Source organism: Acinonyx jubatus, chromosome B4 (genome assembly GCF_027475565.1).
Source record: "Acinonyx jubatus isolate Ajub_Pintada_27869175 chromosome B4, VMU_Ajub_asm_v1.0, whole genome shotgun sequence".
Classification (NCBI taxonomy): domain Eukaryota; kingdom Metazoa; phylum Chordata; class Mammalia; order Carnivora; family Felidae; genus Acinonyx; species Acinonyx jubatus.
This window is the reverse complement of record NC_069387.1, coordinates 110,073,962-110,100,056: the sequence shown is the minus strand read 5'-3', so window position 1 is coordinate 110,100,056 and position 26,095 is coordinate 110,073,962. Positions and strand designations below refer to the sequence as shown.

At 36.7% G+C, this 26,095-nt stretch overlaps 1 long non-coding RNA gene across 1 annotated transcript in view; it reads right to left on the bottom strand.

The window, feature by feature from the left end:
• LOC128316455 (uncharacterized) overlaps positions 1 to 10,944 on the bottom strand; it is a 123,355-nt gene extending 112,411 nt beyond the window's left edge. Inside the window, exon 1 of the long non-coding RNA XR_008300387.1 lies at positions 10,619 to 10,944. This is a non-coding gene — a long non-coding RNA (uncharacterized LOC128316455). The remainder of the gene's footprint in view (positions 1 to 10,618) is intronic.
• Between the last annotated feature and the right edge of the window lie 15,151 nt (positions 10,945 to 26,095).

Here is a 26,095-nt window from a genome sequence, read left to right as displayed (position 1 = left end):
ACAGTGTCCTCTCTAGTCTAGTCTGTGTGCTGCTCAGCTCCTGTCTTCTGTGTAAGTTCTGGAAACAGCTACTGTAGGATTCTTACAAGGTAGACCTCCTCACAAGGGAAACTTAAGAAAGAAAGTCCTTTTCCTTGCAGCTCGTATTTATCTTCTCTGTTCACCATTTGAGATTCCACTGAGCTAGCAATTCTGCTGGTCTCTGGCCCCTGATCACCACACATTTCTCAGGTTGCGGCTACTGCCATAACCATTTACCACAAAAACTGGGCAAGAAAGTGCCAAGAGATGCACTTTGGGTGGCCTGAGTGCCACATATACTTCCCCCTGCCCACACTGTGTAGCAGCAACCTTCTTTCTCTTGATTATCTGGGTCCATTTCCCCCACCAGAAGGTTATGTCTTTTCACCCTCAGATTTCCCTGACCAAGATGTTCAAGGTGCCTGGGCAGGAGGCATCCCAAAAGTGCTTTGGGAACCAGCACTTTTAAACATGCAAAGCCCAGAGGCACCTGGGTGATTCAGTCAGTTCAGCGTCAGACTTCAGCTCAGGTCATGATCTCACGGTTCGTGAGTTCGAGCCCCACGTTGGGCTCTGTGCTGCTGGCTCAGAGCCTGGAGCCTGCTTCGGATTCTGTGACTTCCTCTCTCTCTACCCTTCCCCCGCTTGTGCTCTGTCTCTCTCTGTCTCTCAAAAAATAAATAAAGGTTAAAAAAAAAATTAAACATGCAAAGCCCAGAGTTGATGGATGGGAAGCACAACTGGGCTGAACTGGGCCACTGGGAAGGATGGTACATGGGACCATTCTTAACTCCATCCCTTGGGTTTCCCAAGCCCATGCAGCACATGTTGGGACTTCAGCAGTAGAGAATCATCACGGATGTGGAGGGTGTGCTGCACGCACTCTAGGACGCAACATCCCATCTGCACTCAGTACTTTTTCTGAGCTAGAACCTCAGTTGTGCTTTCAACAGACTTTATCATTCTATCAGTTTGGCCATTTCTGAATGAGACAGGATATGGTTAACACCAGTGGCATAATTCAAACACAAAAGGACATTAAGTAAATAAAAGAGAAAAAAATAAACCCTGCTCTTACACAGCATATATTCTAGTGGCAGAGGATAAAAGATTTTTACCAGAAGCTGTAAGCAATAAACTTGTATCTTCTTGGCAACATAGCTATATATACATTTTGACAGAGCTACAAAGAGAAATGGTCAATTTTTACCATCATAGTGAGAAACTTCAGCATACCTCCCTGAGTAATAGACAGACCTAACAATAAAAATAAAAAAGTAATATAGAATATAGAATAGCATAAAAACAGCCTGCCATTATAAAGAACACAACCACAAACAACTGTAGAAAATACAATGTTTTCTTGCAAACTTGGAACACGTCTAAATATTATCGACATACTGGCCCATAAAACTTATCTCAGTAAATGTCAAAAGATAGGAATCAAAGAAACCATTTCCTTTGCCTGCAATGCAATTATGTTAGAAATCAATATTCAAAAGTTGATTATAAAAATCCCATGTGTTTGGAAATTAAGAAACTTCTAAATAACTTCATGGGTCAAACAACTCAGTGAAAATTAGAAAATACATAGATTTAAATGATCATGAACACACACACACACACACACACACACACACACACACACACATCAAAATTATAGCCTATAGCTAAAGCAGTTCTTGGAGGAAATTATACAGATTTAAAATGACCATAACGGAAGAAAAAAATTAAAATTAATTACCTAAGCTCCTAACTTCAGAAGTAACAGAAAAAGAAAATATACCCAAAGAGAATTTGAAGGGCATAAGTAATATATATAATAGCCAAAATAATTTAAAGAAAAATAAAATAGGAGCAATAATGTCAAAAAAATTAAGGCTAATAAAATTAACAATACAGTGAAAGTAATCAGAAAAAAATGAAAAAGTCTCAAATAAATAACATGAAAAAAGGGAGTAATATTTGAAAAATATATGTAATAGGCAATTTCTGAGAAAAACATCACACACTAGAACTAAATTAAAAAACAAACAAACCTGAAAACCTGATTTCTTCTATCCATTAAATAAATCTTTACCAAAATTGAAAAACAAAATAGGTCTATACTTGTTTATGGCTTCTGTCAATATTAAGGGAGCAAATAATTATAATTTCTAAAGAATGAGACAGAGAAGAAACAAACTTCAACCCAATTTATGAAGCTAGAAAAATAAAATATGACAAGAATATTATTAGGAAATAAATTATAGGACAACCTCAAGAATATAGATTCAAAAGCCCTAAATATAATAGATCTAAATCCAGCATGTAGAGGGCCCTGGGCAGCTCAGTCAATTAAGAATCAGACTCTTGATTTTTGGCTCAGGTCATATCTCAGAGTTGATAGATCAAGCCCCAGGTTGGGCTCCGTGCTGGGCATGGAACCTGCTTAAGGTTCTCTCTCTTTCCCCCTCTCTCTGTCCCTCGCCTGCTCGGCTCCCCAATCTCAAGTTCTCACATGCGCACATGCATGCTCTCTCACTCTAAAAATAAAATAAAAAATAAAATAAATTAAGTAAATCCAGTAATGCATATAAACACTAATACAGAATCACTATATTTGGGTTAGCCTAGGAATGCAAAGACTTTTAATATTAGAAAATAAATTCAAAATCATTCACCACATTAATTTAAGGATTAAAAAATATAGGACTTCGATAGTAAATAAAATTCAATATCCCTCATAGTTAAGAGATAAAAGACTCTTAAAAAATTAGAAATAGAAAATGTTTAGTCTGATTAATGGCACTCCATGCCTCACCCTTGAAAACAACAATGGTTGAATTCCTTTTATGATTATTTCAAAAAAGATTGCTTCCCATTGTCACTTCTATTAAACATCCAACTAGAAATCCTCATCAGCACAATAGGGCTTCAAATGTAAATTAAATGTGAAATAATTAGAAATAAACAAAGCTATCACTATTCAGAGTTGGTATTATCTATATAAAAAAGGAAATTAATATACAGTAAAATTAAAAAAATGGAGAGTTCAGCAAGCATTCTTGATATGAAAATTAAATGCAATTTTATAAACTATTAACAATTAATTACCAAAGGTAAAAAAAAAAAGATATTTTTAATAGCACAACACAGAAAGTACCTAGGAATATATAAAATTTTTATAAAGAAAAATATAAAATATTGTTGAAAATATGAAACCACCAAATTAAATATTGAAATAAGTCACATTTATAGATTAAGAGATCAATACCATGGAGATCACTGGGGAATGATAGAAAATTTAAATAATATCCAGTAGCAAAGTGGTTGTATCACATCATCTTCAAAAATCAACTCCTACTGAAAAAAGATTTCACTGTAAAATGCAAAACTATAAAATTTAGGAATAAGGAAAAGAATATCTTTTAATATTAGAGAATGAGAAGATATTTTTAACAATATACCAAAATAAAAGGCAAACCACAAAAAATCAGTGATAAACTATGAATTCTGGTTCATTAAATTAGAATATAAAAAAAAGTTTAAAGAAAGACACTTTGGAGGAAGGCATTAAAAAATGACAATGGCAGTGAAATGAATGAATCAAAAATATGTGAAACAACATGAATATTGGTAGAAAAAGCAAGTCATACAGCATTATTCAGTATTACTCTATTTATATAAAACATACAACATTAAAAATTTATCTTTAGGCATGGCTGATTACAACAAAGGACACAAATTATTCCCATCTCTATTTGCATATCCTTTTGCATATGTGTAATAAAATTAGAAAATCAGTGCTGATAGGCACCTGGATGGCTCTGTTAGTTAAGTGTCAGACTTGGTTTTGGCTCATATCATGATCTCACGGTTCATGGGATTGAGTCCTACATTCAGCTCTGCGCTGACAGCATGGAGTCTGCTTGGGATTCTCTCTCTCTCTCTCTCTCTCTCTCTCTCTCTGTCCCTCCCCCACTTATACATGAGTATGCTCCCTTTGCCTCAAAATAAATAAGTAGAAAGAAAGAAAGAGAAAATCAGTGTTGCAAAATCACCTTGGATTTTACCCAATAGACCAGGTAAAATTCTAGTGATGTATAGGTTTTTTTTCCTCCATATAAAACCACCTATTTCACTCAATTACATCAATGTGTTCTTTTACCTCTCTACGCAAAGAATGTCCCCAGCCTTGTCTTCTTTAGATCAATCTTTGGATTAAGTACCACTACCAGAGCACTCATTATTTGCTCAAGGTATTTGTAATTTGAGTTGAGAAACTGACCTATATGCAAGTAATTGAAACTGTAAAACATGGGACAATAATTTCCATATGCATGATTGAACAGAGTACCACAGGAATACCAAAAAATAGTTTTGTCCAGAGGAAACTGAAAAATGCTTTCCAGAGGAGGTAACATGAGAGACTGTGAATTTCCTTAAAATCTTTCTGTCTATATTATCTTAATGCACATAATTTGGGGATAATCCTTGATTTATAGTATTCACACATTCACCACCTCAAAGTCACCAAAATGTGATTACAATCCTATGTGAATTTTCAGAAATAAAAATATACTCACCTTCGTCCTTTCCCTAGACCATGTCAGTTCCTTCTGTGTTAAAAATTTTTTGAGTAGTTTGGAGCTATAATATTTCTTAAAAGGCTATACATCTGTTAAAATCCACTGTTCTTCAATAACAAATGTATCCTTTCTTCAGCAAAAGATAATGATGGGAAGTTTTAAAACAATTTTCTGAAGAATCTTTAGGGGTAATTTCCCACTTCTCCAGATAGAAATATGGAAGAGCTCAACACAGCAGCAATTTAATAAATCTAAGTATTAAATATCAAACCTAGATTATATAAGCTTTGTTTTAAATATCAATGACAGGTATGGATCTAGATATTAACTTTTTTCTTAGCATTTCTACACACAAAGCCAAATACATTTAATTCAACAACTGCTGATTGATCACCCATTGTAATCAAGGTACCATGAGATAGAATTATTTAAAAGTATGATAATTTTGAAATGTATACCACAATGTCTAAAATAAAGCAAAAATGTGAATGAACTAAAATTATCAAAAAAATATGTCTACAGGGGTGCCTGGGCGGCTCAGTCAGTTGAGCATCCAACTTCGGTTCAGGTCATGATCTCATGGCTCATGAGTTTGAGCCCAGCGTCGGGCTCTATGCTGACGGCTTGAAGCCTGGAGCCTGCTTCAGAGTCTGTGTCTCCCTCTCTTTCTGTCCCTCCCCTGCTCATGCTCTGTCTCTCTCTCTCTCTCAAAAATAAACATTGAAAAAAAATTTTTTTTAAATATGTCTACAAAGTAGAAAAGGAGACTTCATGTTCAACTTGGAGCATAAAAAGGCCTCACAAGAGAGCAGATTTCAGGGTGGGGTCCAAAAGAGATAGCAGAGTAGTGTATACCAGTTGGAAATCATCACAGAAGCAAAGGCCTTGAGTTAAGAAAGAACAGAATGTGGTCAAGAAACACTGAAGAATTCAATTTGATCAGATTATATGTCTGAGTTAGAAAAATTTCCATCTCCCGTAACCAATTTGTACTACATGTCTGAAGTTATAAAAGATTATATAACTGTATCCAGGCTCAGTAGGAAAAACTGCCACAAGCAATTAGCCAAAATTGCTGTGAGTGAAGAAGGTTGGAATGGCAGCCCACAGTCCACGTATTTGTTAATTAGGGAATCAGACATCTGAGGCATAGCGAGAAGTTAGGATAGATAGTTAAAATAAGTCAGGCTCAAAATTTGAAGGGCTTTAAATTCCAAACCAAGGAGTTTGTGTTTTACATATCTTTTAAACTTTAATTACAGAAATAATACAAAGTTTATTGTGAAAGATTTTTAAAAACCCGAAAGTATATATAGAAAAGTAAAAATCTCTTTCCCACACTCTAAAGAAGCAATGAATCAGTGCTGAAAGACTGAAACAATCTTTCAACTTTTATACATACATACACAAACAGGTACAGAATATGTACTATAAATTATTTCAATGTAAAATTTGTCCCCGTTACACATATAATTTTACACTTCTGTGTTTTTTTGTAGATATCTTTTCATGAAAGTACAGGGATCTATCTCATCTTTTTTTAATTGCAGCATATTTCATTGTATGTACATTATTGACCTATTCTTTAGCTAATTGAGAGCCATTGAAATTTCCAGTGGGAACAGAAAATGGTTACAAAATTTTAAAGCTGAAAAAAAGTTGAGTTGATACATTTTCAGAAGAGAAATAGGAGATAAAGAAAACACTTAGGAGATCACAATATTCTAAGTAAATTATAATAATGAGAGCTTGAATTGAGCTTCTAACAGATTTGTCAGCTAATTAAAAAAAAAAAGTTTATAATTGTCCTTATTTACCAGGTGGGAACAAGAAAGAACTTTGAGAGGAAAGGCCCCATGTGGATGACTAAGGAGATCAGGAAGCTGCCTCTAGAGAAAGTGAACAGAGGAAAAAATAGTTTCTTGCGGAACTTTCTCATCCTGTAGTCTTGTTTTGTAGCTCCCCATCTTCTTACCAGTTGCCATGTTCCATCAACTTCATGGCAGTATTTCCTGAACCCACCCAATTTTATCTATTCCTGCCCTCAGTATCCCTACTTATGCCTCATTTTCCCCCTTTTGCACTGCTCTCCCTCAAATTCATCCAACACCATTTTCAAAGTCAAGAATGGTCCAGGTGGCTATTGCTCACTGTACATCTTCTAAGTGTCAGGTGCTGAGTTTGCCTTAAACAGATGTTGTCATGTCACTGAATCTTCACAAAAAACCCCACATTCTGGTTTTGTGACTTTGGTGAAATTATTCAGCCTTACCCTTTCAGTCAGTTTCCTCATCTGTAAAATGGGGATAATAGCATCTGTTGCATGCAAAGTATTAACGCATGTTAACCTCTTGGTGTGATGGTGTCAGAAAGTAAGCACAAGAAAGACAGCATTCATTTGCATGAGTGCTCAACCATACCCAAAACTGCCTCTGCAGCCTGCCCAACATCACAACTTTCTTGCCCATTATATATTTCTATTCATGTTTTCACATCTCACTGCTTTAACCCATGCTGCTCACTTTGACTAGAATGCCTTCCCCAATATCTCTATCTCAGTATGTGTAAATTCTCCTCACTTTTATAGGTTCCACTCACATGAAAATATTGCTATTTTTCCTACCTAATAGCAATCTCTCACTTGCCTCAATTGCCACAGCATTTTATATGTATCTACCGTATAACACTTTCTCTTGAATTTTATTTTTATACATGTTTGTTTACATGCCTTATACACATGCTTATATGTTTATAGGTGTACATATCATCACTTCTAGGCTCTTAGCTTCTGTAGAAGTTGGGGGCAAGAACCAATTCTTCATCTTTTATGAAATCTAAAATGTGTTTTCTGCATAATAGACACAGCAAAAACATTTGTTGAGATCTATGCTAGGTAATTTCCATTTGTCCCTCCAAACTCCATCCTGCTGTCTGTGCTGACAAGCTGATGCATGGACAATGGAGAGGAAGAGTCAAGAGATCAAAGGAAGGGAGGAGAGAGGAGTCAGGTTTTGGCTCTCTCATGTCAGAATCACACTGGGCTGACTGCATCCATTGACTGAAGGTCACTGCTCCATTCAATGTGGCCAAATCTATAGGACCCTCTCTTTTCAAAACTCAGTAACTGCTCTATCCATTTGTCCATCTGGGCCTAAAGGGTACTAGCCCTAAAGAACTACACAGCCCCCATATTTGTAAAAAGTTGCTTTATTAACCCTCCCTCTAGAATTATCCTTCCCACTTTGAGTATGCTTTTTTTTTTCCCCCTTTCTGGAACCACCTGCTGAAAGTTCATAGGGAATTTTTAAAGAGGCTAAGATTGGAAAGTAACTCCTTAAGGTCTGTCTTATCAACCAAGTGAGAAGAAAGGCCTTTACTTAGACTGAAGAAGACATTAGTGTGGTTGGAGGCTAGAAGAAATTGAAAAAGGATTAGAATAACCGCTGAAGAAAAAGCTTTAGGAAGTTAGTTAATGGTAAATAAAGGATAGCATAACAGCGTGGAGAAAGGGCCTAATTGCACAGAACTCAATTGGCAAGCTCTCCTGAATTTCTCCAGCAGTGCTTATTGGAACAAGATCAAGAGAGTTGTTAAAAGAAAACAAAGCAAAGCAAAACAAAACAAGTGATAAGATTTAACTAAACTGTGAATTATGGGAGACTGAAACATCATGGGATCCAAAAGTGCTAAGAAGGGTCATAACCAGAACTCAGGTAAAAGTTCAAATGGAGAAAAGTGAAGCCAAGAGGCTAATGGGTAATCTTTGACCTTTAGTCCATTTGGAAGAAATACCGATTAGACTAATTGTGTAATATTACTGATAACAAAAGGCTGCATTTTTTAATCTTATGACCAAACAGGACTCTGCTTACTTGCAGTTTAGTTTATGTACCCATAGTTAGGCCGCCTATAATTTAAACCACCTTTTTAGGTAATAGGGTTTGGATAATGTTCTTGTTATTATTCAGAAATTCCTCTTTGGACTTCCTTTGAAAATTTGATTTTGCAAACACACATAGCACTTTCTAGAATTTGAATATTTATAACTTCCTTTTAATTTTGCTTCACTTCTTACTTTGCTTTCAAGAATTTGCACTTCTGACAAATTAAGAATAACAACCAGATTTTAGGCCTTGATGTATAATAAACACAAGGGAAAGGAAAAAAGAGACGAAATGCAAAATAATCACATTAACGAAACAATCAAGTTCTCCACTGCAACAGGGAAAAAGAAGGAACTGCTGTCCCTGCCACACAAAGGTTGCCAAGGGAACAATACTTGTATATTTCCTGGTTCTCAAAAATATACCAATGTGATGTTTGCATCTCTTTTCTTTCCCTTTTGGAAATCTCAACGAAAAACCTACTCTAAACTTGTGAGTTCTTTGTGATTCACCTTGTAAATTCACTCTTCACTGCTCATATCACAGAATTCACCAAGCTGGCAACATACAAAAAGGCGCTGATTTTTTTTTTTTCTCCAAAAGTTACGACTCCAACTTGTAATGAAAATCTCCGCTCTCCCTGGAGCCTCCAAAAATAGTAAACCATAAATTGGTTTTGCCTCTAAGTATCTTTCATTTTTGTTGACTCTCTTTGTACTTTGAGATTATAAACTCCTCCAGGGCAGGCACTAGATCTTCAATTTTTTATGCAATTCCCTACAGAAATTAAAATAGGTCTAACCCAGAGAGGAAAATAAACAAATCTTTTCGGCTATTATTATGTATGTATAAGATTAAGAAGCAGTTTGGGAAATTGCGAATTGTTTTTTCTTTTCAGTTGGTTAAAATGAAGTCAGGTCTTGAGGCGCCTGGGTGGCTCAGTTGGTTAAGAGTCCAGAAGCCAGCTCAGGTCATGACCTTGCCATTCATGAGTTCGAGACCTGCGTCGAGTTCTGTGATGACAGCTTAGAGCCTGGACCCTGATTCAGTTTCTGTGTCTCCCTCTCTCTCTCCCCCTCCCCTGCTTGCACTCTCTCTATCTCAAAAATAAACATTAAAAAAATTTTTTTCAATGGACTCAGGTCTTACATGTTTACCATCAGTTAATAACAACATCTAAGAAAAAAGCTGCAGAGGCAAAAGTATTTTTAATCCATATTGGGTACTATATGATGCACCCATCCAGGTATGAAACATGTAGGGGCAGATTGAAAGGGATTGGCCATTTACTCCTTTAGTGTCTTTTCTAGCCATTCCCTCCAGGTGGTGGATGCTTCCTTTCATTTCTATGACAAAATAAACCAAAAGGATTAGTCATGAATAATTTTAAGACTATACTTAGGGATTTACTAAGATCAATATATTTTTTTAATTTATTTAGTTTGAGAGAAAGAGAGAGAGACAGCATAACCAACTAAGCCACCCAGGCGTCCCCTAAGGTCAATATTAAACCATTAACTATTTGTTGAAGACATACACTGTTTATGAAAAGAAAATGAATTGTTAGTAATAAGACAAATATAAGTTAATCCACCTGTCAAATACAGACACATGGATTTGCTAAATATTTATTAAATATTTATATAAATGCACCATATTTAGTGGTGCAGTTTAAGAAAACATTTTTACTTTCAAGAAACTTAAAACCTATTGATAGCTTTTCATGGGAGGAAAATACTCTTTCTATGTTATCCTAGTCTCAGTGTATAAGCAGAATTTCAATTTTAGATACTGTTAAAGAGGCCCCAATGCTAAGCCCCACATCACCAAATCAAGACTTTAATTTAATTATAGTTTCTGTTCTCCCAGAAATGGAATCTTAAACCAGTCAGGAATCACCTAATCAGTACTACTGCGGTAATCTGCCTGACAAACCCCTGCCATTCCCTAAAAAAAGTAAATTTGCAATAACCTAGTCGATTTTTTTGCTTAGTTTATTTTTTTTGTTCCTGCTCCCTTCTGCCTATAAAAGTCTTTCATTTTGCACAGCTCCGCAGAACTCCTTTCTACCTGCTAGATTGGTTGCGGCCCGATTCAAATCGATTTTGGGGCAAATAAACTTTTTAATGTGCCTCAGTTTACCTTTTAACAATTCTGGTGTAATGAGATGGAACGGAAGGAGACACCCATTACCCGCAGGCGGAAGCAAACTTGGGTACCGGCTGAGGCCCTGCCGCCCCCTGCTGTCCAGCTGCCCCAGGAGGTTCTGGGTAAATCCTCAGGATCCTCCGCAGCTTTCGCTTTAGGAGCTTCCAGACTTTTCTCTCAGCCTTTCTTTCTCCGGACTGGGTCCGGAAACTGGCCGAGTCGTACTGGGTCCACTTGGAAGCCGGACCGGGTCCAGGGCCGGAAAGGGTTCAACTTGGAAACCCGACCGGGTGCAGGCAAGAATGGGTCCGACTTGGAAACCGGACCAGTTCCGCGTCAGACACCGCCAGACTTCAGCTGGACTGGGCCGGTGTGAGGGCTCAGGTGAATACAATTTTGTTTTAAGGCTGAACAAGCAGGTTAATCTTACCAAAAATAATCTTGAATTACAGTGGCCACAGTGGAGAACTTTTAACGTTAGATAAACCTCTCCATTTACGAAGTGCCCTAGAGAGAAAAGGATCTCGGCCAAGTACTCACTATGAGGGGTAGAGGGAAAATTATTTTTCCTCCTCTGCCGGTTCTGGTGACAAGGATGAGACCCACTGAAACACACGACTCCCTCCAGAGCCCACAGAATCCTGGGAAACGGCGGAAGCCAGCAAAAGGTAAGAATTGTTAGCAATTCTCCCAGATCTCTATCTGTGGTGCCTGGTCAAGAAGAAGTGAAGGTAGGTCATAGGGTAGGTCTATTTTTAATTTTTTGAGGAACCTCCACACTGTTTTCCAGAGTGGCTGCACCAATTTGCATTCCCACCAACAGTGCAAGAGGGTTCCCGTTTCTCCACATCCTCGCCAGCATCTATAGTCTCCTGATTTGTTCATTTTGGACAAATTTACCCAAGGGATACAGGAGTACTGATGCATAGGGGCACTTGTGCCCCAATGTTTATAGCAGCACTCTCAACAATAGCCAAATTATGGAAAGAGCCTAAATGTCCATCGACTGATGAATGGATAAAGAAATTGTGGTTTATATACACAATGGAATACTACGTGGCAATGAGAAAGAACGAAATCTGGCCCTTTGTAGCAACATGGATGGAACTGGAGAGTGTGATGCTAAGTGAAGTAAGCCATACAGAGAAAGACAGATACCATATGGTTTCACTCTTATGTGGATCCTGAAAAACTTAACAGAAACCCATGGGGGAGGGGAAGGAAAAAAAAAAAGAGGTTAGAGTGGGAGAGAGCCAAAGCATAAGAGACTCTTAAAAACTGAGGGTTAATGGGGGGTGGGAGGGAGGGGAAAGTGGGTGATGGGTACTGAGGAGGGCACCTTTTGGGATGAGCACTTGGGTGTTGTATGGAAACCAATTTGACAATAAATTTCATATATAGATAAAAAAAGCAAAAAAAAAAAAAAAAAAGAAGAGGTGAAGGTAAAGTTTCATGTTGCCCCTTCCGTTCAGATTGGCAGGCAAAAAACATTTGTGGAAATTCAATATTTGAATTGTAACTTGCGAATTTGCTTTCGAGTACCTATTGATTGTGGATCCTTTCTCTCCCGGAGACAGCTGTTGTGTTCTTGCCTCATTTTGTGTCCTAAGAACCTGACTTGGCTTTCTGCCTTACTGGGACATCCAGGTTCATGTGTGCCCAGGCAGCTCACACAAAACTTATGGAAGCCCCAAAACAGGGGTGGACAGAAATATGGATTGTACCCCATTTGCAGCCAGGGTCCTAATGACTATAGCCATCTCTCAGGGGAATACTCTAAAGCTTTCTTTCCTTTTGGTTATCTTTGGAAGTAGCCCTGGATCTTAAGAGAGTTGTGTCTTTTGCACATTCCTTTGGGATGTTTCTTTCCTCCATAGGGTTGTTCACTGCTGCCAGGAATATTTACTTTTTGTTTCTACTGAAACCTGATGAGATATTCCAAATATATATTTTTTTTATCTGAATCCAAGTTAGTTAACATGTAACATTGGTCTCAGGAGTAGCATTTAGTGATTGATCACTTATATATAACACTGAGCGCTCATCCCAACAAGTGCCCTCCTTAATGCCCATCACCCACTTAGCCCATCCCCCCATCTAACACCCCTCCAGCAACCCTCAGAATGTTCTCTGTATTTAAAAGACTCCTATGGTTTGCCTCCCTCTCCTTTTTATTTTACTTTTCGTTCCCTTCCTCTATGTTCATCTGTTTCATTTCTTAAATTCCACATATGAGTGAAATCATATGATATTTGTCTGTTGCTGACTGACTTAACTTCACTTAGCATAATACATTCTAGTTCCATCCATGTTGTTGCAAATGGCAAGATTTCATTCTTTTTGATTGCCAAGTAATACTACACTCTGTGTGTGTGTGTGTGTGTGTGTGTGTGTGTGTGTGTGTGTTTGTGTATACACACCACATCATCTTTATCCATTCATCAGTCAATGGGACATTTGGGCTCTTTGCATAATTTTGTTATTATTGATAGTGCTGCTATAAAACTGGGGTGCATGTGCCCCTTCGAACCAGTACCAAATAATTTTTTAAGAGAAAACATATTGATCAATTTATTTGACTCTTTAACATAGGCAGGTCATAAGTGTATCTACTTTGACCCACTGTTGACTAGTGTTTGGAGAGATAGTCCAAAGTCCCAAGTCATTAGTTTTATACTCCCATGGTGGAGTGGCTGGTCAGAGCTAAGATAGAAACAAAAATTCATCAGTATCCTCAATACCTGATTTTGTACCATTCCCACCCCAAATTTTAATATCTATACCAATTAAAACCTACAGTCATTTGTCATCATATATACTTGATTTTACAAAGGGCCAAGTCCCACTTTTAGTTAGTATAGCATACAGAAAAGATCATAAACTTTGGGATAAGTCAGGGAATTCAATTTCTAGCTGAGTATGAGCAAATCACTCTTTGAGAATCAGTTTTATCACCTGCAAAATGGGAAATAATCTCTCCCTTGCATGATTGTTAAGGTTTAAATGAGATAACCTGATCCATGGTAAGTAGTTGGTGATGGAGAGCTATTAGTTGTGATATCTTTTTTTTTAACTGACATATAATTGACATAACATTACATTATCTTCAGGTGCACACCATGCTGATTCAGTATTTGTATACATTGTGAAATGTCACCATACTAAGTCTAGTTAACATCTGTCACCACATAGAGTTACATTTTTATCTTGTAATGAGAACTTGTATGCAATACTGTATTATTAACTGTAGTCACTATCCTGAAAATTATATCCCTATGACTTATTTTATAACTGGAAGTTTGTACCTTTGGACTCCCTTCACTCATTTCGCCCACCCCCCACCCACGCCTCTGACAACCATTAATATATGTTCTCTGTATCTGTGAGCTAATTTCTTTTTTAGGTTCCCCATATTAGTGAAATCATATGGTATTTGTCTTTCTCTGGCTTATTTCACTTAGCATAATGCCCAAAAGATTCATCCCTAATGTCACAAATGGCGAAATTTCTTTATTTTTATGGCTGAATAATAATCCATTACACACACACACACACACACACACACACACATCACATTACATCACATCACATCACATCACATTATCTTTATCCATTCATCCATCAGTAGACACAGATTGTTTCATATGTTGGCTATTGTAAATAATGCTGCAGTGTACATAGGGGTGAAGGTATTTTTCTGAGTTAGTGTTTCCATTTTCTTCAGATATCTAAAAGGAGTTGCTGGGTCATGTAATTAATTTTATGAGTAAATTCTATACTGTTTTCCATAGTGGTTGTACCAATTTACATTCCTACCAACAGTGCATAAGGATTCTTTTTCTCCACATCCTCACTACTTGTTTTTTTCTGGTTTTTTGATAATAGCTATTCTAACAGGTGTGGTGATATCTTATCATAGTTTTGATTTGTATTTCCCCAATACTTAGAAAAAGATTTCTTTCAAGTAGTTGTATGGTCAGAAATTGGATACATTGGAAAATGATATTTATAGCCTGATAGGAACTTGTTTTTAGGCCTTCTTCCCAAAGCTAAAATAAAACTATGTGCTCAGAGGAAAGAAAAAGATTTTGAAGTCTTTGTGGAAGGATTTACTAAGACATTCCAAAAATACACACCTCTAAATCTGGAACATAGGAATTTTTTAATTGTCATTTTAGTTGGAGATCTCCCTGGTATAAAGAAGCAAATTGAAGATAAATGTAGTTGGATGGGTGGGACCACCTCTTAATATTATTCAGGTTGCAACCCAGTTCTTTGAGAAATTTTAAAAACAACTGTACTTGTCTTACAAATCTAGTTTTTATAAGAACAGAAATGTTGCTCTAGAAACAATTCAAAGCCATCTACTTTCTTTACTAATCACGAAACCTCCCCTATTCATCTCAGAAGACTTGTAGATATTGTAAATCGTTGGGACTTAGGGAACAAAAGTCCTTCTTGGTGAAACTTGCATTCTTTCTCTGTGCCTTTTGAAATATAAGTATTCTACCTAGTCTTCTCCAGAAATTAAGGTAATTCTGGGGTGCTGGGTGGCTCGGTTGGTAAGCATCTGACTTCAGCTCAGGTCATGATCTCACAATTCCTGAATTTGAGCCCCGCGTTGGTCTCTGTACTGACAGCTCAGAGCCTGGAGCCTGCTTCAGATTCTGTGTCTCCCTCTCTTTCTGCCCCTCCCCTGCTCACGCTCTGTCTCCCTCTCACTCAAAAACAAATAAACATTGGGAAAAAAAAAAAGAAAGAAAGAAACTAAGGCAGTTCTTATCAGAAGGGGAGAGAAGTAAAGGCTATTTTGAAAACTAGGCCTATGAAAAATTTTTAAAGTCTCTTCCACAAATATTAGTAAAAAGCTTTGCCATCTGAGCAGATAACCTTAACTTATTCCAGCTGCCAGAAACACAGTCTAGATCCAACAGGTTTTGTTTGTTTTGTTTGTTTAACGAGCTAGTGAGATTTTCGTTATTGTACCTGTCTTACGGCTAAAATTTTAAAACAGAAGCTATAAGATCTCCCTTGGCACCTGTCTGTATGTGTACGTATGTCTAGGCTTGTATATTATAAATGTGTGATTTTTTTCTACGTCTAGATGGCATTGCCAAAATTTATTTGTGAAGAGGTCTATTTAATTGGCTTAAAGACAAACAAGTGTTTATGTAAACCGAATATACTTTGAGAAATCTAGAAAATTAACCCAAATGCATTTCAAGTGCGTGTGATCTTAAGTAAATAAAAATTAGTTTAAGTTTGCTGGTTTAATTAAAACAGGTATGTCTACACAGTTAATCAGCATTGAATTTAATATTTTTATTCTACCCAGGTTTACTAAAAGTCAAATATGTTATCTCTGTTGTAGATTTTGTAAGAAAGGTAACTTAAGGTTATGGTTAGCTGTTTAACATCTCATGAAAATTTCACTAAGCATAATTGTTAAGAACTAGAAAATTATTGCAATAGAGGAGAGAAATCAGGCTTAACTCCAAATATAGCAAAAACAGCTGGGGATTTATAGCCAACAAGCAAAATGAAGGGGTTAGTGTATGGAAAGTTACTAAGAGAAATCAAGGGCAGGGGGATTCTTGCTAACCTGACTTAACAGAATTCTTACTGATGGCAAGCCAGGATTATCAGATATCAATGATGTGGGATAAGGAATTTGATCAGATATTAAGGGTAGAAGGATTTTCATTAACCTGATTTAAGCAGGAATTTTGCTACACTGGATGAGGGCTAGCCAAAAAGAGGTTCAGTGGGGTCTGTCTAAAGTTTGGTTAAAAAGAGAAACTTTGTCACTACTTCAATGCTACTTTGCTAAATTATTGAGAGTCAGAATATCTTGAATTTAACTCATTTGATTATGAAGGCAATGATGAACAGTATGCCAGACCCACCAATTTACCTTCTTGGGTGGCTTGGGTAAGAAGCATTTCTGCTCAGAGCGAGTTTCCTCATCTGCAAGTGGGAGTGATACCCGCATTAATGGACTCTGTAGCACATGAGATCACGAAAATGCCTTGAAAACTAATTTGTTGTGCATATACAAGGTGCTTGTTGAGAAGGCCTGTCTCTTCCTTACTTCAATGAACTCAAAGCATGAGTAGCCTGATGCCTTCTGGACCACAGACAGAAAAAGCCACTGCCTCCCGTAACTCCCTCTGTATTTTGTTAACGCCTCTATTGCAGCCTTATGGTTTTGTGTTGCAATTATCTAGTTACACAGCTTTTCATTCCACTAGTCTATTCTCAAGACAGGCAGCTTACGTCATTTTTCTTTGTGTTCCCAGTGCCCATGGCACGTATTTGGGCTTCAATAAGTATGTGCTGAAAAGACAAATAGTTATTTCTTGGTTCCAAGAACATCTACTAAGAGTTCTTTGTTTCTCTAGTTTTCCTGAAGCGGCATCCTCCAGAAACCAAAGAAACTCTTTCCCTGGCTCTCCTTTTAGGCTATTAGTAGACTAGAGCCACAGAGCATATGGAACTTATGTTCAAGACGAGCATGTGAAACAAAAGTCACATATAGTCAAAATTATTTTTGAAAACGGCCTTAAGTAGTCCTTTATTTCTCTTTTGCAAACTTCCATTCACTGGGTCAGTGAAAACAAACAAAAAAAATGAAAAATAATTTCCCATGCAATCTTTTAGATAAGCAAAAAGACTTATTTCTATAAGTTAAATGTGTATGCACTGGTATTCCCTTGTGTTGCCAGCTCCTACCTAATTCCCATCCTCTGATTTTATTCTTTCCCCTCAGCTAGAAACTTGCCGCTCTTTTTTTTTTTAATGTTTGTTTATTTTTGAGAGACAGAACAGCAGTGGGGGAAGGGCAGAGAGAGAGGGAGACACAGAATCCCAAGCAGGCTCCAGGCTCTGAGCTGTCAGCACAGAGCCTCATGCAGGGCTGGAACTCACAAGCTGTGAGATCATGACCTGAGCCATAGTTGGATGCTTAACTGACTGAGCTACCCAGGCACCCCTTGCCGCTCTTGTTTTAAGTTCAAACCTACATTAGTTTCTATCAAAGGCAATGCCAGGCAGGAGGACTCAAATTAAGGTTCACCACATGAGCAACTAACAGCAAGGTGTTGCCCCAACTAATCTGGTCTGGTCCCTAAATCTGGGTTCCAGTTATGTTAGCGGATTTCCACTTTCTTCCCAAGATCATGTTCTCTGTCCCCTGTTTCATGAGTTAACTCTATCCCTGCCTTTCCTTGGATGCATCAGTCTCAGAATCTGCCTAGTTACCTTCTTCCTCTAGGAAGTAGAAGTGGACTTACAATTGCTGATCAGTATTCCTTCTACATATGGGAGTCCTGGTTTCTTTTTCCTGCTCTCACACTCTACCTATATACTTGCTATATTGTCAGATAGTTTTTCCTATCAAGACATTTAAACCCATCAAATACCATTTTCCATTGCAAGTGGGCCTGTCTGCCACCAGCCTGACAGCTAGTTCTTGGTTGTTACTGTTGTGTCTCACTACTGTGAGCGCCCCCTTCATCGTATCATCACATCATCATATTTGACTCAGGTGAATAACTGACTCTTTAGAGAGACCAAACTTACATTGGAACCACAACTGATATAATTTAATAGTTAAACAATTTAACACAAGAATCATGTATCAAGCATTAGCAGGTTCCCTCACACATCGGCTATCTGGTGGATTGTTTTACAAGGAAAAGAAATATCCAAAAATTAGTCTCCAAAACATCAATTTTTGAGTTATGGTGAGATAATTTAGTGAACAAGATCCAACACTGGATTTAACTCATAACCTTGGAATATACAAAGATTTGGGATCAGGCGTTCTTCCATTTAGAAATTTTGTATATCTCTGCTTGTGGAAGAATCTTCTATGTGAAAACAATGACTCATCAAACAGTTTTATTTTCTGTTTTCTTGGAGAATATCCAGAAAGTTTATGTACAATATGTAAAAAATATATATTTACATTTATACAGATATACATACATATATGTACAAGTATACATACATATATACACATTTATATATGTATATATGTGTATATACACATATGTGTATTTGTGTATATATATACGCATGTATATATATACACACACATGTATATATGTATATATATGTACATATATATACATATATATATATATATATATACATACTGTTCTGTGGTTTGAATTATATTTAGAAAGTGTTGGAAGTGGGTATAAAATCAGATCCAGGAATGAGGTGATGATAAAGATTTAGGGTTTTCTTATAAGACAGACCAAGATGAGAACTGGCTAATCTGTGTAGCTTAAGTCTTCAAACACCCTAGCTGAGATATGATAAGAAATATGCCTTATTTCTCATAGTAATATGATTTGAATTAATTCTTTCCTACTGCTGTTTCTCCTGTATGCAATTGCAATACCTTTGACCTAACTGCACGAACATAGCGAACTTCTGGGCTTTTTATAAGCTCTTGGTTATGTAAAGAAACAGCAATAAAAAAAGGAAAAAGCAATAAAAATCAAAGTGAATGTTAGAAGTATCATGTGAAAAGCTGGCCACATGTTGAAAGTGATTTGCTTTTTGCAATTCAAAACCCTCTGTTTTAAGGGAAAAAAATTTGAGAGTCAGAGAACATGATTGGATTTCCATTTATGTCTCATTATTACTAGGAGTCCTGTGCGATTCTAACATTTACTGCTTGGTAATATGAGTGCATGGAACAATATAAACACTCTGACCCTTAACTCAGGATCTCATTAACTACTCCATACCTTTCTAGTCCGGTCTACTATCTTCGTAAAAAATGAAAGACATAGGATTCAACAACCATGTTTAATTAATTTATCAGTTAGGTTCAAAGGAGGTTATTAAGTAGTTATAGAAACAGGAAAACTAACATTGCGCAGAAAATACAGAGGTTGACAGTGTATGTGCTTGGGTCAACTGTTCAAATGGGTCTGTCCCAGAGAAGAGGGAAAAAAAAGATTATTTGCATCGTGATTTTTTCCTTGAAGCCCTTTTCTTACAAAGCATGACACTACTTTGCTAATCTGCTTTCCTGTGATCTTAGCTTTTAAGTCATACTCTTTAAAAAAAATTATCTGTACTGTTCTTGGTCTTGATAAAAACTCTATTGCAAGTTTACTGAAGAGATTTGACATTTTTATGGAAATTAGGATAAGACTACACATATATTCCTCACAAAGAACAGTGTGAGAACATGGCATATACAAACTCATATTAAGAAACAATTATCAACAATCTGGTGAAAACTGGGTTTTCACTAACATCAAAACAGGAAGACAAAGGTATAAAAATAAACTAACAGCCAATCGGGTTTACTAAAGAAAATGCCTTCCATTGTTAACATTATCAGCCCACTCGAATTAATTTTTTTTTTTCTGAGAATGCTGTTGACAAGGGGGAGAAAGCTTTTTCAGTTTGTCTAAGATAAGCTTTTCCTTTTTGTTTTAATTGCCTGAGAATCAACTATCACTTCATCTCTGTGTTTATTCCACTAATTTATAGCCTAGCAGCACGCAGAGGGGCTTAATTCCTGGAAAGCTGAGCTAACCTCCTATCTGAGCCCTCAACCTCATCATTCAAATTCCCTCAGTGATGGGGAGGGCTCAAAGGACAATTATTTTCTCTTCATTTCCATAATTTCATGCTATCAATTCTCTTCCTATTTCTTACATGATTTCATAAATTGTGTATAACTTCTAAATTGGTTTATAATTTACCTCACTCTTGCAAAAACAGCCATTTGCTTAAAGTCTCTGAAAATGATGTATGTTGGGCTAGGTGTGAAAAAATCTGAGAAGTAGGTGGGGCCAGTACTATGGTTGTTTTAAATCACCTGTGCCTTGCCTGGAATGATAGAAAAAATGAAATATAATGTAAAGCACTAACAAAGGTAGACAAAGGAGGGAGGATAAGTGAGCCATCTTAGGAATTACTTTTCCTTTTTTTTCCAATAATTTTGTTCTTATTATTTTATACACACACACACACACGCGCACACACACACACACACCCTATAAAAACTCACCCAGATTACTCACAACTCTTCTTAGAATTCCAGACCCTCCACTCCACCTCCATAACCCCTGTGATGCCCACTGTGGCCTCTGAGGGATTTCCTAGACTTCAGAAATGTGACTGCATAATGTTCCTCTTACAATTCTCAAGAAATTTTCTGGTTCAGTTCTACTTCCTTTAAAAGCATATCAACAATTTCAGGATATGACTATCTACAAATGACCCCAAATCATTTCTTGATCTAAAGAATAGCATTTCTAGATAACAGATCATATTTTCTAGTTCCCTTTTCTGTAGTCTTTCTTAACCAGCCTGGATTTTCTGATGCTCTATTTTAAAAGCAGTAGGATTATTAGATAGTACATATGTATAAAATAAAAAATGACAGTTTTGCATCATAATTTAATAAAATTCTGTAAATTTAATCCATTAGTCATTGCTATTAATATTGCAAAGTCCCCACTGTTCAGCTGACATATGGCTCCCATTGATTATAGCTTACATTATGTCAATAAAGAATGAAATTCACTGAGTAGGAAATTTTGGCAGTTTATGTTTATAATAAGAGAGTTTCAATTTTTACATAGTCAATATAATCCTGAGTAAATGAATGAAAAACTGATTTGAGTTTCCTTTTTGGAGCATAATTTTACCCTTTCACATATAGGGAGGTGAATTCATTCAATGGTTAATAAATATTAAAAAACAATCATGTTCACTTAAGCCTGTTCATACATTTCATTGTCTTTAAAAGGATACACAGCCCACCAATTTATTTCAAAGCTATCACAGACAAAATTATTTGCGAGGAAGTCTACTCACTAACCAAGTTAACACTAAATCACCCCATTATTGAAATGGTAGATCAGTTAAAGCTTTGGTAAAATAGATTTAGGTATTTTGATATGGTATAATTGCAACAATAAAGCATCTAGCTTCAAGGGCCTGGGTATAAAGGCTAGCTGTGTGTTTAGGACAACTTTTCTTTCAATCCTTTGTTTTTTGTATTTTTCATCTGTCAAAGTAATTTATAATAAGCTGTCAGCATAAGCAAGGTAATAATGTTTTGCAAGTATTTGTGAAAACTTTGGTTAACATTATGGTGCAAATTTTAATTCAGATACCTTACAATCCATTGTCAGATCTTTAAGGTAGAAATGGTATTTAAGATGTTGTATTAGATATGAGCTTTGCCTCTGGAGCCAAAGAGACCTGCGTTTGTATGACAGATACCGTGGACTGCATTTTTCAAAATTCACTTAGGCTTTTCAGTTGCCTTCTTGTACTGCAGAGACTAGAAAGCTAAAAATTTTCCTCATTCCCCTGTAGCCAGTACTCCAAGTGGGATTTAGCTTTTTACATTCAGATGTACCAGTGCAAGATTTGAACTGAATCCAGAACTTAGTTATTTGAGGAAAAAGGTAAGGCATCCATTTTTCACACGCAGATCACAGCAAAGTTAGCATATTGTAGTAACATTACCAATGGCTGCCAGATTTGGCAGAGGAGGCTCCCTGAACTTAGCAATGGCACTCAGGCTCTACAGCTCACACTTGTAGAAGTCACACCTTCGTTTCACAAGCAGCATCCTGTTCATGGCAGAGTTGCAATTCCCTTACTGGTCCAGTTCCATAGTTTATCTTCCTTCCCAGAGCACCAAGGTTTAGAGAGTCTTTGTGCACCAACTCTACACCTAGAAAATCTAGACAGGATTTGCAAAATGACACATGGGAGCTACAGCCCAGTCAAGGTAGACTGTTAGGTGAAGACACTAAGCTCAGAGAGGTTAAGACACTGTCCCTGGATCACACTGTAAGAAACTGGCCATGAGAGAAATTCCAGTTCAGTATGACTCAGGCTGAGAGGCAGTCAGAGGCTCCAGTACATCAATACTAGTTGTTAAAATATTGAAATATTTCTGTAATGGTTGGTAAATAGCTGCGCTCATAGGTGCCCTATATGCCTCCGGCACTTCTGTTAGGACCCAGTGGACTTTCTTGTCTGCTAGAAACTAGTACTGTAATAGCAGGTCCAGCAGTGGGACATCAGTATTTTAGCCATTTCCTTTCTGATTGTACGATTTGTGCCATCTAATTGTTAAACACTTTTATTCCCGCCCCCTAACCCCACCCCAGGTAGGAGTCTGCAGGCAGGGCCTTCTACCACACCAGGTTATGTCTTTGCTTAATATTTTATTGAATTCAACAGAATAGTTAGATTTGAAACCGCAGTAACACAATTTTAATCTCTCCTTAGAACAATAATACCATTACTATGTATGGAAGAGGGAGGCAATGCTAGAAACCTGGCAATCTGTCATCAGAGGGAGCTCATCCAAAGATGTCAATTTATAAAACTGTATTTTTGACAGGTCGGTAGCAGCCTTGTAGCACTGGTGAAATGCTTAACAAACTGAACAATGAATCTGAGAAGATGAAAGGCATCTGTTTTCAGTGCTAATAACATATACAGAGCATAGTCTTGAATACATAAGATATTATAATTTTCATATTTATAATTTATAACAGAACTTACCCTTCAGTAAGGAGCCAAGAGAAAATGAGACAAAGGACCGTTAAACTACACAACACTATGTGACAGAGTTCTTTTACTTCCGAAACACTAGGTGTTATATCAGAATTTTTCACATTTATACTTCTTGGCATCTGGGTTTGACAGCTGCATTTAGCAACAAACATATAGAACAACTCTCTTCCTATTATTGTTTATCATAAATTACTCCCAAATTCTCAAAATGCAAAATCTCCCAGACTTTCTAGACCCTGGATCAATAATGAGTGAGTCACACACAAATACTACTTGGATGACCAGCCTTTATCCGAGAAATGGAAGATAGATTTTTCTTATCTTTCCTGGCACCTAATTCTGCTGTGAAACAAATGTGTCATAATTTATTTAAAGTTCAGGGAAAAGAGAAAGCCCCAGAGTTCCAGAAGTCTAGTGTACTTACCTCATGGAAAAATTGGAAATGGTCAGATAAGAACGGCTATTGAAGTTAAAGAATAATACTAAACATAATAGCATAATTGGTGAGTAGAAAAGGTGGAGAAGCCACAAGATTCTCAAAACAAAATTCAAATGCTCCCATCTCTAGACCTCACAATTTTACTGGGAGAATTAAAAAAAAATTTTTTTTAATTATTAGAATAGTTGAAAAATAATGCTGGAGATTCAGGTAAGCCTAGTAAAATAAAAACACATTGATTCTACTCTGTCCTAAAACTCAAGTCATGTTAGAGTATAAGTAAATATAAATAAACTATCTTTAAAAGGTGGACTACTGTCCAATCAAAAAGAATGGGAGCAGAGAAAATAGCAAAAGAAAGACAAAATAGCAAAAGGTAATAAAAATGTAACAGATGAGAATAGTAACCGACTTAGCAGAGTGACAATGGCTGAAACTAAGGACCTGCATTTATCATTTACTATGTACTGAGCACCTACTATGTGTCATGCCCTATTCTGGAGAGAAGCAATAGAGCGTGGAATAAAAAAAGGCAAAAGCTATGCCTTCATGAAACTAAAATAGAAGAAGCCACTGAGAAGAAAGTTGTTTTGTGCCATAAAACCACAGAGAGGCTGAAAACCAAATTAAGAGCATAAGGTAGCTCCATAGATCTGAAAAATGCTAAAAATAAATGAGAAGTGTAAAAGTCTTCTTAAGGAACAATTAGATATTGGATCCCTTTTCCAACGGAGTGCATTTGGTGCCCTACACCAACCTTCCATCTTACAAACTTTGATCCAAATGACTCCCGGACAGTGCTAATCTGGCACCATATCAGGAGGGGCATTCTGGGAAATGCAATTCCAGTTTGTCTAAATTGATGCAATAAAAGCCATAAAGAGAAAGATTTGGGATTCAGAAGATAGTAGGCCCAAGAAAGGAGTGGGCCTGAGAGTACTCTGTGGATAATAAAGGGGAGTTCAAGGGAAAAACAACTGAGCAAAATGCCTAGAAAGAAATACATCCAGATTGAAACAAGAGGACATAGGGCTCCAAGAAGTATGGATTCAAGAAAAATGTGAACTGATAAACTAACTGAGGTGCTTGATTACAATAAGAGGTGTTTTTCAGTTCTTGTCAGAGAGCAATTAAAACTACAGGAAAAAAAAAAAAAGAATAGATGCACAAGAAACAAAGTGTAATCATAATATTCTACATGGCTCAGTTGTTCACTATGTTTACATCATTATAATCATCTCTACATTGAGCAGTGATTCAACAAAAATTAAGAAGAGATTCATGGAGAAAAGAGGAAAAGTAGTATTTGAAAACGAAAACAACCTTATTCATAGTAGGGAGTCAGAGTACAATGTGTAAGATTTTTTAAACTATTTAGAAGGTTTTTTTAGAAGTTTTATTTTTTAGAAGTTTTATATCGATGGGGAAATCAAGCTTATAGTAAGAATTCTGAAGTGGCCCCTCCCGCTCACATACAGTTTCGCCTGTTCCTATCGTTCATTAGTATAATACATTTGTTACAATTAATGGGCCAATACTGATTCTTCACTATTAACTAAGTTTACCTGTAAACTCTAATTTAGACTAAGGTTTGTACATCATGTTATACAGCTCTGTAGGTGAAAGAAGAAGCTGAAATGCGTAATGTCATGTATCTACCATTATAATATCATACAGAATAGTTTCCCTAGCCTAAAATTCCCCTGCATTTCACTTACTGATCTCTCCCTTCATTTTCCAAACCTCTGGCCACCACTTCTCTTTATGCTGTCTCTGTATTTTTATCTTATTTTTTCCCAGAAAGTCAGATAGTTGGAATATCACAGGTAGCCCTTTCAGAACAACTTCTTTCACTTAGCAATATGCATTCAAAGTTCCTCCATGCCTTTTCATTGCTTAATAGCTCATTTTGTTTTATCACTGAACAATATTTCACTGTATGCACGTACCACAGTTTTGTTCATCCACCTACCTATTGAATGACATGTTGGCTGCTTCCAGTTTGGGGTAAGTATGAACAAAGCTGTTATGAATGTTTATGTGCAGATTCTCATGTGGACATAAGCTTTAACTCATTTGGATAAATATGTAGGAGAGATAGTGCTGTATCCTATGGTAAGATATTTTCAGCTTTGTGAGAAACCACAGAACTGTCTTCCAAAGTGCCTGAACCCTTTGCATTTTCACCAACAATGAATGAGACCTCCTATTACTCTGTATCCTTACCAGCATTTGCTATTGCCATATCTTGGCTTTTAACTATTCTAATATATGAGTAGTCATACCTAATTGCCATTTGGATTTGCAATTTTCTGATGACATTGGATTTGCAATTTTCTGATGACATTTGATGTTGAGCCTCTTTTCATATGCCTAGTTGCTATCTGTGTGTCTTCTTTGGTGAGATCTTTTCCCTATTCTTAAATTGGATTGTTTTCTTATTGTTGAGCTTT